The sequence below is a fragment of the Caretta caretta genome, chromosome 10 (genome assembly GCF_965140235.1).
Source record: "Caretta caretta isolate rCarCar2 chromosome 10, rCarCar1.hap1, whole genome shotgun sequence".
In the NCBI taxonomy this organism is placed as follows: domain Eukaryota; kingdom Metazoa; phylum Chordata; order Testudines; family Cheloniidae; genus Caretta; species Caretta caretta.
In genome coordinates this window covers 7,343,618-7,352,779 of record NC_134215.1, presented here as the reverse complement: position 1 = coordinate 7,352,779, position 9,162 = coordinate 7,343,618, and positions in this window count along the sequence as shown.

Genomic DNA, 9,162 nt, shown 5'->3' with positions numbered 1-9,162 from the left:
GTTACTTCTTAGCCTGCTCAACCCCTTACCATTGTCACTTTCATTCCCATTAGATATGGACAGTGAGGAGAGGATCTTAACCAGCCTTCTTCAGGGTAGACGGAGAAGGCAAATACTAGAGAAGGGTCCAATAAAGTCACCCAAGACAGGTTCTATCAGATGCTCAGCTGATGCTATATTTCACCCTTGCAGGCTGAGGAGAAGCAATCCATAACTTCTTGTAGCCCCTAAGAGCCAGTGCGCACTCCATCCTATTTCTCCTGTCCGTGTTCTAGTCCATCATCTCTGCAGTAGTCACCGAGGCTGATTAATTGCTGCCTTCTCCTAAACATTACCACTTGTCCTTCTCATTAATCATTTACTATTCAAGTAACAGCCTTGCGTACTGTGTGCGCAATCCGAAAGGAGAGGAACCAAACTGCGACATCATCCACCTCTAGTGTAACTTTACATGGTTGTGTGGGAAGCTAGGACAAGAATGTGATCAAGTTCCTAGCCCTAATTCAGCCATTGCTCGTTTCCTATATATGATCTGTGCCTCAGGATGGGTTCATTTAGAAGCAGGAAATGAATCTATTGACAGGTAATATTGTTCTGTCTTGTTTCCCAACTCGATTCCAGAGCATGGCTGTGCACAATGAACAATAGCGTATCATCTGGGTCTGGAGTCTATAGCTTTTATGGGAAGCCCAACCTTCTATAAAATGTTCTATTTTAAGTGGGTTTTATCTCAGTAGGTTTCAAAGTAGCTTTTCTCCATCAAGAAAAAGATCCCAAAGGTTTGACTTACAGCACAGTTCCAAAATAGAACTGTTACTATAAGTTGTCTTGTTTGCGAGAATTAGGGCATCAATTGTAAGTTTATCCAGTTTATTTTTAATTTTGTTGACGGCAGCATGTTGAGTGACTGGTTGTTGGGAACCCCTACCCCCTCTCCCCCGAGACATCGGCTGTTTTTATAGAATTTTGGTGTCCAACTTTCTGGTCCCATCATGTCATCTCAAGGCCATCTCAAAGCAGGTCTTGTGTGTGCCGAACTTTGGTTTTTTGGAGAGGAGTCACAGACACCAGTCCCTGCAGTATGCAAAACTCCAAATATTTTTGTAATTGCCGGCCTTAAATGGGCCTCTCCCCAAAACTGACGCTCACTATGGATGACCTAATTCAAACCTGATAGGCCCAAGTTGGCCTTGCACCTGATTTGTGCAAAGGTCTTGGAGGGAAGCGTTGCAAGGCAGAGTAAGCGAAGTTCGCAAACCATAAGACTAAGATGCCTCGCCTTTCAGGTCAACAAGCCATCAGAGGGAAGAGTGACCTTCCAAAATCTCCAAGAGCAGCCACCTTTGGGAGAGGAAGTAAGGACATCAAGGTCTAGCCCACTCCTTTGACCAGTCTGCCCCTGCATCTGAAGGCCCGTTGGCAACAAGTGATGTGCCAGCAGCATATCACTGTCTGGTTCCTTCACTGCAGCCCCAGCTCCTACCCTAAGCGTTCAAGAGACTGCAAGAGCTCCTAAAGCCCTGATACCTCAAGTATCTAGTTTCTCTTTTTTCTGGTTTTGTCTGTTGTTTTTAATTAGCTGGCTGACGTCCTAGCTATTCAGCCTTTTTATTGTTAGGGTGTGCAAGTGAACGCATGGCTGTGTGTGTGTGTGAACCCCCAGAAAGTCCACATGGGACAGGTATCTGAAAGAAAAGTTCTCCAGGGTTAAACAGCTCTAAATATTGTCTCATAAAATTACTCACTGAAGTGTGATTGTCACCTGTAATTTCTAGAAAATAATGGTTGTCAAACTGTGGTATCTCAAGAGTGTTTTGTTAAAGTCTGTGTTATAGGAGGGCAGAAGGAAAGGGTTAGTCACCAGGCAAGAATGGAAATATAAGAGGAAGTTTTATAATTGGCCCTAAGGCCTGTGGCTCAGCCTTTAGATAATAATTTGGTTTCCATATTTAAGATATTTAGCCAGCTCCAGGTTACAGACTGGATGACTTTTGTAAAATCCTTTAATTGTATAACCAAACAGGCAGCTACCTTCTTAGAATCCTCTTTACAATTTGAAGGTTGATTTTTTTTTAATTAATTTGACCATTTAACTAATTTGATGATTTAACTTCAATCCAACATTGAGACTAATCTGTCAACTTGACCTTGATTTGATATCGATTTGATAGCTGTGTTGCTTGAGTCCATAGTTTAATATTATTAACACAAGCTTAGCTTTGCAGCTATGTTTTCTTGATTTAATTTTTAAGTTTTGGAGTAAACATTTGTAAAAAGATGAGTCACATTTCTTTCAATGAGCAGCGTGGATCCAGAACTTCTAAAGACCTGGGAAGAGACCAGCTGGTCAACCGGAAAGTCACAGAGACCTAAAAGCCTGACCTCCTCCCCCTAATTGGTTCTCTCAGTCTGGGGCAAGTCTTCAGATCAGCTCTGGAGCCTGACAGGCGCAGCCAGGGCAGGAGAGTTCTTCCCTGCCAAGAGGTAGGTGTGTGAATCATTTTCAGTCTAATCTTTATGGAGATGACAGCTCCGAGATGCTAATCCCTCCCCTCAACCCTTGCAGGGCAGCAGCAGCAGCAGCTTGTTCTTCCTCAGCAGAGACATGTTCCTTTCTTTTCCACTTATTTTCCTCCATTCTGCCCCATCTGACTCATGTGGTGGGTGGTTCAACTTGTTTTCCACTGGCCACTCCCACATCAACCCAAAGACCGAAGCAGTGCGTTCTCGATGCTGCAACCAAACCGAGCGTAATTCCTGTCCCAAGCCAGGATTGGCTGGCAACGCACGGACTTTGGCTAGCCACCGTCATGGTATGCAGGGCTATTTTCATCAACTTGGGTTGTTTTCTGGAGCCACATGACATGAGGGTCTCTGCCTGTATAGCAAGACTCAACACTCTTGCCTGGCCTGCCAAATCACTGCTGTTACACGGCACATACAAAGGATAAGCTTCATCGTTCTGGGCTATTACCAAAAGGGAAACGAGGAACCAACCGGGAAGAGCGGGTATCTGGCAGTCTGCAGCGCTCCTCTGGCAGGAGATGGAGTATTTGTTCCCTCACCCTTGTCTGCAGCAGAGTTGATTTCTGCTGTTAGTACTGACCAGCGCTCGTTTGCATGGGCTGCCTCCGGCGGGAGAGTCTATTCCACTGAGCAGGCTGTGGGACGGCTCTGCAGTGGGGAAAGGCTATCAGCTAGCACCGCAAAACGGTACAACGACCCTCATTGCCACCACAGCCAGCTCTGCCTTTCCCACTCACAGCTTGGTGCGCAGCTTGTTCTCCAGCCGGCACTTCAAGACGCGAGGCCCACGGGGGCCAGCGTAAAGAAGGCCGGTGTTGCACAGCCTCTTGTGACAAAGGTGGGCTTCTGCCACTGGAGAGGTAAAATAGTCCCTCCACATATCATGCTTTTGCCATGGGAGGCGTAGAGCTATCTCGGTATTACTTGTTAAACTCGGACAGTTTGCCTGGGCTTGTGTGAGGCCATGCCTGGAAAGCGAACGGTCTGAAAGACAACCAGGAGTAGGCAGGGGCACAGGGCAGTGCAGTGGGAGGGGTAACCAGCATGTCTTGCTGTAGGGACTGAAATAGCAGCATTTGGACAGAAGGGGGAACTGTAGTGAGATGGCCCAGTTTGTCATTCACAGCAGCCAAGTGCTGGGCAGCCGTTCTCACGTGCACACAAACTCGCCGGCAGGTGGGCATTAATTATAGGTGCCGACTCCGTGGGTGCTCCAGGAAACAAATTAGTGGATGCTTGGCAGTCAGTTCCCCCTCTAGCACCTCCCATCTGCCGGCGGCCCCACCGATCAACTCCTGCCCCTCCCTCCCAGCACCTCCTGCCCGCCACAGTCAGCTGTTCCACGGCGTGCAGGAGGCGCTAGGGGGGAGGGGAGCAGCAGGGACGGGAAGTGCTCAGGGGAGGGGGCGGAACTGGGTGGGAAAAGGTGGGGCAGGAAGCAGGGTGGGAGTGGGGGAAGAGGGCGGGGGGGAGGGCCTGGGATTGTGTGGAGGGGTTGAGCACCCCTGGGGCCTGGAGGAAGCTGGTGCCTGTCGTATTAATGTCCCCATTTCACAGAGTGAAACACAGGATGGTCCACACGCAGCAGAGCTGGGATTAAAACCCAGGCAGCTACACGGTGGAGACAGGGCAAAGCAAAATAAGAAGAAAGCCAAGAACGCCCATGGAAGATGAGATCAGAGGACTGGAAAAGGGCAAATATAGTGCCAATCTATAAAAAGGGGAATAAAGAAAACCTGGGGAACTACAGACCAGTCAGTTTAACTTCCGTACCCAGAAAGATAATGGAGCAAATAATTAAGCAATCAATTTGCAAACACCTAGAAGATTATAGGGTGAAAAGTAACAGCCAGCATGCACCATTCTGGCACATGCCATCCTTTGGGCCTTTGCCAGCTTGAGTGCAATGGTACCCACTCCAGAAGAACAGGATGTGTGTATGGGGGGATGTCAACCTCCAGGGACGATGCGGTGGACTATGGTCTGTGCCAGGCTCCTGGGGACAGGCACAGAAAGTGAGCTGGGCACTGACTAGCAAAAGAGATGCAATTGGGTGAAACCAAAAGGAACCCCTGCTGGAGATAACCCTTCCCACTGCTCCTCTTTGTACATGGTGGAGATGCAGCAGGACCATCTTACATCCACGCTGAATTTGGGCCTGCCTTTGAAAAGCACTTTGAAGACAGGAAATGCACTTGGCGCTGATGGTCGCTTCCCATAAAGGGTCTTTGAACCCCAACACTGAGCAGGAAGCTCCACAGCACAACAAACTACCTGCCGTGTTGGACTGCCAGCTGATCTGCCCCTCCCAACCGCGCATGCCTCAGTATCCAAATGCTACAGCCTGATTTACACAGGCCGTTTACCTACACCGCCCACCGTGTACTGAACGAGCCGCTGGAGGGGTAACCCAGGCAGACGTTCATCTCTCACCACCACGCTGGTGGAAGGCCTAACTCGACCGAGTCGGGGGGAGGTCTCTCCACAATGCGGGCCTCAATGGCACGACAGCAGCACAAACCTGCCAGAGCATATTAAGGAGCCAGTTACACTGTGTTAATTGAACTGGCAGGCAAGCGAGAAAGAAAGAAGTTTTACAAGGGTCACAGCAGGCCTGCTGCAGAACCTGCAATCAGGGGGTTAGCAGGTCACTTATTTCTGGTGCTCCAAGCTTTAAAGATAATGATTCCCAAAGGGTGGTAAGAGACTAGGGCAGAGGCTAAATTAAATTCTGGGCTTTCCATCTGACCTGTTTTTCCTCTCACGTTCTCGCTCTTTTATATATATTACAAATACTGTTTGTATGTGAAGATTTCCAATGTGTGTGAAGAATCCCACTGCACACCGCACGCTCAGCGCTTTGAGAGATATAAAGCGCTATATACGTGCTAAGTGGCTAGAAACTGGCACCGGGAGCCCTGAGACTTGTATACTGGTCCCAGTTTGGCCATGCAACGGCTGTGTCCCCAGGGGTGATTCCCTATCCCGCTCTGTGCCTCAGTTTCCCCACTGTCCAGTGAGGATAACAATACCCACTTCGCAAACTGCTTTGAGATCTTTGGATGACAAGTGCTATAGAAGTGTAAAGTATTATTAAAGATTGGTGCCAGGATATTCGAGGGAGAGGCAGAGGAGAAATTATAGTCTGAGAAATGAAATAACTCTACGTACATCTGGTTCAGAGCATTACTTAGCCTAAAGGAGAAGGAGATATCATGAGGTGATACAGTTAGTGAACCTTATTCCCCATGCTCTTCCTAGCTCACAAAAACCTCTTCCTCTATTTCCCTTTCGTCTCTCCCCTTCTGGTTTACAGTGATAGTGATGTCATGATTCTGCCCGGTAATAATAACCTACTTTGCTATCTCTCCATGCACTGCAGTATTAGGAAGCCATTTAATTGTCCAGTGCCCTACTAATCCCCACCCACCAGCCCCTCAAACCTGCAGACTTCTAAGAAACACGATTGCTGCAATGCGAGGTTGTCCAGAAGCTTAACAATTCTGAATGCTTCCAAGTAGGCCACAGACAGAATTAGCTGTCCAGTGTTGCTGGAGTTTGCACACACACAGCCTCTGACTGTAGCCAGATTAACACCCATGAGTCCCAGAAGAGACAATGTGACAAGCTCAGGATGTCATCTAGGACAGCGATCCCCCCTTTGGTACGAGTCAGTCTGAAATGGAGCAACAGTCAGAGGTCAGAAATCTTGCTGAAAAAAATTCCCATGAAAGCCAGTCCCTCTGAGAAAAGGAAAACCAAGAAACATCAGTTCTCTTTGCCCAGCATTTCCTTGGAGGGTGAGTTAAAAGAGTTAGAGCCTCTTGAAAGGAAATGTGGCTGCAACGAGTCCTTGGAATGAAACAAAGTGGAGCACAGGTGACATGGGTGTCCTCAACTGCAGACAGATCCCTTAGGGATCTAAAGATTTGCACACTTGGGCTTAAGACACCTAGAAGATCATCTAAAGCTCTGGGATGAGAGCCACGATTGACAACGCTACTTCTCCGGCACACTGAACTTTCTACTGTACGGATATAGCTCATCTGTGGCAAGAGACCGAGCTCTCTTCGGGGCTGGCCCAAAACGGTGGAATGAACTCCCTCAGGAACCAAGAACCGTCCCACACCTCCGCACCTTCTGCTCCAACTGCAAGGGGCACTTCCTTGGCCTGCCTTCACACAAAGCTGTATGTACAGTTAAAAACCAAACGCAACCCTACCACATCAAAATACTCCACTGCACACACAACTTTCCCCCAGGGTGACGATGGAAGAAGTCACAGGCGACAGATGTCAGTCATGTCACTTAATGCTCTACTGGAAGGCACTCAGATGCCACAGTGATGAAGACGGGATAAGAACCTGCACAGAATAGGGAAATGCCACAACCATTGCCCCGCTGGTGCCAGTCACTTGAAAGAGGTCCATATGCTGCCCACTGGCTCCCTTGGGCAAGTTAGTGCAGCACAGGCCCCAGGCTGAACTATGAGACCCACCAATATGTAAGTTATCATCACAGGTTAAACTGGAGGGGAGGAGCAGTGATACTTTACCAAACTCCACTGAGTTGAGACCCCATTCACAGCAGATTGTGCTTGTTTTCATAATATGATCACCCCCGTCCTTTCTTTGATCAGCAGAGAGATAATTAACACCATTGACATTAAATGATCAGCATTGGATAGTCCACTTAAAACACTCCATTGGGCTGAATGGGACAGTTCACAGCTCTCAGAGCCATTGTTTCTGCAAACTGAGGCATGCATCAGCGCATCGGTTATGGTTGGTTCACATTTTGAACTAAAGATTTTCTTCTAAATCCTAGGGGCTGGAAATATGCTTCTTTTAAAATGAAAGCTGAGTTTCTGGAGCACAAGATGGTAACTTGACGGCAGTGGTGGTACACTGTATCCTCACATATCACCCTATGTGGGCCCTGATTATGATTAATTTCTGAGCACTGTAGAAACTAGACACAGGCCAGGAAAGTGCTGTTCTGATCCAGGTTAGGTTAAGGCAAAGGTTTGGGGTTTGCGTTCAAGGCTGAATCAAGAGGATGGGTCTGATTTGCTAACAAAATCCCACAAGCTGCGTTGCTCTCCGTATCCTCCAGCTGTCCTGGAAATAACCCTCTCTCTTGCTCTGATTTCTGAAATCAGAGGATGTCATCAAGACAAATCCTCAAGGGAAGATGAGCTTCTTGAGGCTTAATCCAGGTAAAACTGATGTGATGATGGGGGGCTTGCAAGGATGATAATTTGCACCCTTGGTTGCATGTGTGTCTGCCATCTTGGGCTGCAATCTCATTGTATTAGCCACAGAGCTGCTCTAGGAATATCAAATATCAGGAGTAGCCAAAAGACATTCCAAACCCACAGAGAGATGAAAGGTTTATTCATCATCATGGGACATCTGTCCATAACTACAACCTATCTATCTGAGCTACTTATATGGCCCTCATCACAGTATTACCTGAGCACCTCCTAATCTTTAGTGTATTTATCCTCATAGTCTCTCTGTGAGGTAGGGCAGTGCTGTAATCCCCATTTTACAGACAGGGAATTGAAGCTCAGAGAGACTAAGTCACTTGCCAAAATCAGCCTGGAAATCAGTGGTGAAACAGGGCATTGAAACCAGGTGCCCCAAGTTAGCCCGCTAACCACTAGACCATCCTTCATCTCTGAACCTTGCTTTCCAAACCATTATTTTACCTCTGAACCTCAACAGCTTGCGTAAAAATGGCCAATACATGTTCTCAAAACAGTTTCTTCTTCAGTGGCCTGGTCACGGTCAGCCTCTAAGGTGAATTTGCCACCTAGAGCCTGTTTTTGTGACTTGTGGTGTTTTTCACTGTCAGTGACTTAGTGAGAGAGTTACTGTTCTTGGCATATGAATACAGTCAGTGGCATTCTGGATGTCTTCAAGAAACTGAGAGCTCCTGTCCTCTTCGCTTCTGTTCAGCTGATTTCCTTTCCTCCACTAGCACACTAGCGATAACAGATGTTCTGATGCAGGTTATATAACTGTAACCCTTGCATGTCACCAAAAGCCACTTTCTGTTTGGAATCTAACATTATAACTCACTTGCAATGTGGGGGAACTATTTAGAATTCTTATCAGCCTTCTTCTGTTCTAGTTCCCTAGACTAGTACAAAGAAAAGGAGTACTTGTGGCACCTTAGAGACTAACCAATTTATTTGAGCATGAGCTTTCGTGAGCTACAGCTCACGAAAGCTCATGCTCAAATAAATTGGTTAGTCTCTAAGGTGCCACAAGTACTCCTTTTCTTTTTGCGAATACAGACTAATACGGCTGTTCCTCTGAAACCTGTCATTAGACTAGTACAGGGGTTTGTAACTACTTCAGAGTTCACACCCCTGGGCTCACGAAAACTGTTACCGCAGATGTTGGCACAAAGGTTTACGTCCTTCAGCCCCTAAGTCTCTAAACGGATGATCCCGATAAAGCACTGTGAGAGGGGCTGCAATATTATAACAATGCTCTGAGCGGATCTCTTGAATCTACCAGGGCTTTTTAAAAAGCAAGTTCTTTGCTACTCCAAAGGGCTTGACGCTTCTGAGCTATGTAACACAGGTGTGTTGCACAGCAATGCTGAGAGGAGAATGAACATGCG